We start from the raw sequence: 5000 nt of genomic DNA on the forward strand, positions 1-5000 counted from the left end.
GCGCCACCGTCTGGCTTAGACCTGCCTCCGCCGCGGGGGGTCCTCGACCCACCGGCGGACAGGCACGAGGATTGGGAGAGGGGGGCTGGCCGTCGGGGTCCGCCGCGGCTCTGGCACTAACCCGGCGACGCTGAGGTCACGTGGGTGGTCGTCGGCCTGGCCGTGTCGGCGTCGCCCTCCAGCGTAGTCCCTCTTCCCGCTCGCGCCCGTAACCTCAAAGGGATGCCCGAGCGGCTTTTCTTCCCAGGGCTGCTCCCCGCCCAGGGCGGGAGCGCAGGGGGATCCCAGGTCGGCCTTTCACCGTACTCCCTACCTCTTGGCCCTCGTTCCTTCTCCCGTTCTCCATCTAACCCCTTGGCTCTGGGGTTTCCGCTCTCCCTCTCTCGCTCTCTCTCCTGCTCCCTGGCCGAGCCGCCTGGGAGGACGAGGGTCGAGGGGGAAGGCAACGGTCGGGCTGGGGCACACCGCACGGTGAGAACCCCCTTCGCCTGCCTCCACACCTCTGTCGTCCTCCCCACTGACGTAGGGGCTCGGGAAAAGACTGGAAATCGCGAAGCTCGGCAGTGGCGCGGAGAGGCCACCCACCGCCGCCGCTGTCGCCACCGCCGCGGAGGCCGCCCTTTCGGACACGAGGGGCAGCGCGAGCCTCCGCTGGCCGGGTACGCATCTGGAAGAAAAGGGCCGCCCTCGGAGAAGATCGCTGTGCTTCCCCGCACAGGGAGCGATTCGGACGACGGGCCCCCACGCCTGGCTGGGTGGGCGCCCCGCCGTTCGCCCGTACGGGTCGTCGGACCACTGCCTTCGCTCGGTTCGGGTCAAACTCCCCACGGCTCGGCCACCTCCGCAGACGGGAGGCGAGGCCGGCATGCGCGCCCAAAGATAGGTGTCGGAAGCCCGGGGGTAGAGGAGGAAGGGGACCGCTCACCTTAAGCCAGCGCGGGCTCCAAAGCCCGGGCCGAGCGAGCGGCGCCACCTCCCCACCCGGGAGCGCTGCGCCAGATCGATCGGAGGAAGAGCAGGGGTGCATGTAGGGACTTGCCCAAGTACGGAGGCTGCAAACCCCTGTCGTCGGGAGATACGTGCCCACGAGTCCTGGAAGCGCGACTCGGGTACAGGCGCCCTTGCGGGGGGGTACTGGATGTGGAACAGCACTGGGGTCGAAGCCACAAAAGCATCCGCCCTCATGGAGCCTCTCCTCGGCCTAAAAATCCAGATTTTAGCCTTGACGGCGCCCCCATGTGGAGAACCAGGGCCCGCGGGGGGGTCTGGCCAGGCTCACTTCAACCCAGGAACACCTCTCTGACTTGGGATAGGCGACCGGCAAAAGTCCCCCCACGCAGCTGCGGAAGCCTGGGTTCAGCCAAGGTGCAGACCTCCAGCCGAACAGGGACTCATAGCCAAAACGCATACCCAGGCCTACGGAGGTGAAAACCAGCTTAAATGAGTCGAAATGTGTCGGGGCTGAGAGGTACCTCTCTCTCATATATTCTGCCGGTGGTGTGCAAAACTGGGTCTTTGCATGGAGTGTCACCCTATACCCACTTTAGGGACGCATGCAAAAAAGTGCCCGATCGCCTGGAACTGTCAGGCGGATTCGGCTCCCTGGAATTTCCTCATTCTGGTTCTTTTTCACTTTTTGTCTCTTTTGCGACATCTAGTGGGCAGGCTGCATTACTGCAACCGGGGACACCTCAAAACGCTTGGAACTGGGGAGCGGGCTCAATTTACAAACGTTTTGCGGGTCCTGGAAGTCAAAATTGTGACTTCTGAAAACGACTAAGTATCAAGGACTCATCGCGCGAATCGCTCTGGAACTGAAATCGGATGCGCGCACTGACATGCTCCCCTCTCTGGAAGTCTGACACAAGTTGAAAAATTTTCTAAGTCCCCAAAAATTTTTTTTTTCAACTTTTTTTCAATTTTCCCCCTGTGGGATATATATTTTACCCACACTTTTGGAGCCCTCCTGGGATGCCCTCTAACATACTAGAACCTCATTTTGTGGAAGTTTTCACAAAATTGTGAAATTTTCAAAAAGTCAGAAATTTTGCCAAAAACGACTAAGTATCAAGGACTCATCGCGCGAATCGCTCTGGAACTGAAATCGGATGCGCGCACTGACACGCTCCCCTGTCTGGAAGTCTGACAAAAGTTGAAAAATTTTCTAAGTCCCCAAAAATTTTTTTTTTCAACTTTTTTTCAATTTTCCCCCTGTGGGATATATATTTTACCCACACTTTTGGAGCCCTCCTGGGATGCCCTCTAACATACTAGAACCTCATTTTGTGGAAGTTTTCACAAAATTGTGAAATTTTCCAAAAAGTCAGAAATTTTGCAAAAACGACTAAGTATCAAGGACTCATCGCGCGAATCGCTCTGGAACTGAAATCGGATGCGCGCACTGACATGCTCCCCTCTCTGGAAGTCTGACACATGTGTGAAAATTTTCTAAGTCCCCAAAAATTTTTTTTTTCAACTTTTTTTCAATTTTCCCCCTGTGGGATATATATTTTACCCACACTTTTGGAGCCCTCCTGGGATGCCCTCTAACATACTAGAACCTCATTTTGTGGAAGTTTTCACAAAATTGTGAAATTTTCAAAAAGTCAGAAATTTTGCCAAAAACGACTAAGTATCAAGGACTCATCGCGCGAATCGCTCTGGAACTGAAATCGGATGCGCGCACTGACACGCTCCCCTGTCTGGAAGTCTGACAAAAGTTGAAAAATTTTCTAAGTCCCCAAAAATTTTTTTTTTTCAACTTTTTTTCAATTTTCCCCCTGTGGGATATATATTTTACCCACACTTTTGGAGCCCTCCTGGGATGCCCTCTAACATACTAGAACCTCATTTTGTGGAAGTTTTCACAAAATTGTGAAATTTTCAAAAAGTCAGAAATTTTGCCAAAAACGACTAAGTATCAAGGACTCATCGCGCGAATCGCTCTGGAACTGAAATCGGATGCGCGCACTGACACGCTCCCCTGTCTGGAAGTCTGACACATGTGTGAAAATTTTCTAAGTCCCCAAAAATTTTTTTTTTCAACTTTTTTTCAATTTTCCCCTGTGGGATATATATTTTACCCACACTTTTAGCCCTCCTGGGATGCCCTCTAACATACTAGAACCTCATTTTGTGGAAGTTTTCACAAAATTGTGAAATTTTTCCAAAAAGTCAGAAATTTTGCAAAAACGACTAAGTATCAAGGACTCATCGCGCGAATCGCTCTGGAACTGAAATCGGATGCGCGCACTGACACGCTCCCCTGTCTGGAAGTCTGACAAAAGTTGAAAAATTTTCTAAGTCCCCAAAAATTTTTTTTTCAACTTTTTTTCAATTTTCCCCCTGTGGGATATATATTTTACCCACACTTTTGGAGCCCTCCTGGGATGCCCTCTAACATACTAGAACCTCATTTTGTGGAAGTTTTCACAAAATTGTGAAATTTTCAAAAGTCAGAAATTTTGCCAAAAACGACTAAGTATCAAGGACTCATCGCGCGAATCGCTCTGGAAACTGAAATCGGATGCGCGCACTGACACGCTCCCCTGTCTGGAAGTCTGACAAAAGTTGAAAAATTTTCTAAGTCCCCAAAAATTTTTTTTTTCAACTTTTTTTCAATTTTCCCCCTGTGGGATATATATTTTACCCACACTTTTGGAGCCCTCCTGGGATGCCCTCTAACATACTAGAACCTCATTTGTGGAAGTTTTCACAAAATTGTGAAATTTTCCAAAAAGTCAGAAATTTGCAAAACGACTAAGTATCAAGGACTCATCGCGCGAATCGCTCTGGAACTGAAATCGGATGCGCGCACTGACACGCTCCCCTGTCTGGAAGTCTGACAAAAGTTGAAAAATTTTCTAAGTCCCCAAAAATTTTTTTTTTCAACTTTTTTTCAATTTTCCCCCTGTGGGATATATATTTTACCCACACTTTTGGAGCCCTCCTGGGATGCCCTCTAACATACTAGAACCTCATTTTGTGGAAGTTTTCACAAAATTGTGAAATTTTCCAAAAAGTCAGAAATTTTGCAAAAACGACTAAGTATCAAGGACTCATCGCGCGAATCGCTCTGGAACTGAAATCGGATGCGCGCACTGACACGCTCCCCTGTCTGGAAGTCTGACAAAAGTTGAAAAATTTTCTAAGTCCCCAAAAATTTTTTTTTTCAACTTTTTTTCAATTTTCCCCCTGTGGGATATAATTTTACCCCACACTTTGGAGCCCTCCTGGGATGCCCTCTAACATACTAGAACCTCATTTTGTGGAAGTTTTCACAAAATTGTGAAATTTTCAAAAAGTCAGAAATTTTGCCAAAAACGACTAAGTATCAAGGACTCATCGCGCGAATCGCTCTGGAACTGAAATCGGATGCGCGCACTGACACGCTCCCCTGTCTGGAAGTCTGACAAAAGTTGAAAAATTTTCTAAGTCCCCAAAAATTTTTTTTTTCAACTTTTTTTTCAATTTTCCCCCTGTGGGATATATATTTTACCCACACTTTTGGAGCCCTCCTGGGATGCCCTCTAACATACTAGAACCTCATTTTGTGGAAGTTTTCACAAAATTGTGAAATTTTCCAAAAAGTCAGAAATTTTGCAAAAACGACTAAGTATCAAGGACTCATCGCGCGAATCGCTCTGGAACTGAAATCGGATGCGCGCACTGACACGCTCCCCTGTCTGGAAGTCTGACAAAAGTTGAAAAATTTTCTAAGTCCCCAAAAATTTTTTTTTTCAACTTTTTTTCAATTTTCCCCTGTGGGATATATATTTTACCCACACTTTTGGAGCCCTCCTGGGATGCCCTCTAACATACTAGAACCTCATTTTGTGGAAGTTTTCACAAAATTGTGAAATTTTCAAAAAGTCAGAAATTTTGCAAAAACGACTAAGTATCAAGGACTCATCGCGCGAATCGCTCTGGAACTGAAATCGGATGCGCGCACTGACACGCTCCCCTGTCTGGAAGTCTGACAAAAGTTGAAAAATTTTCTA

This window comes from Phyllobates terribilis, unplaced genomic scaffold, assembly GCF_046119375.1.
Source record: "Phyllobates terribilis strain yellow unplaced genomic scaffold, ASM4611937v1 Scaffold_2593__1_contigs__length_120470, whole genome shotgun sequence".
NCBI lineage: Eukaryota > Metazoa > Chordata > Amphibia > Anura > Dendrobatidae > Phyllobates > Phyllobates terribilis.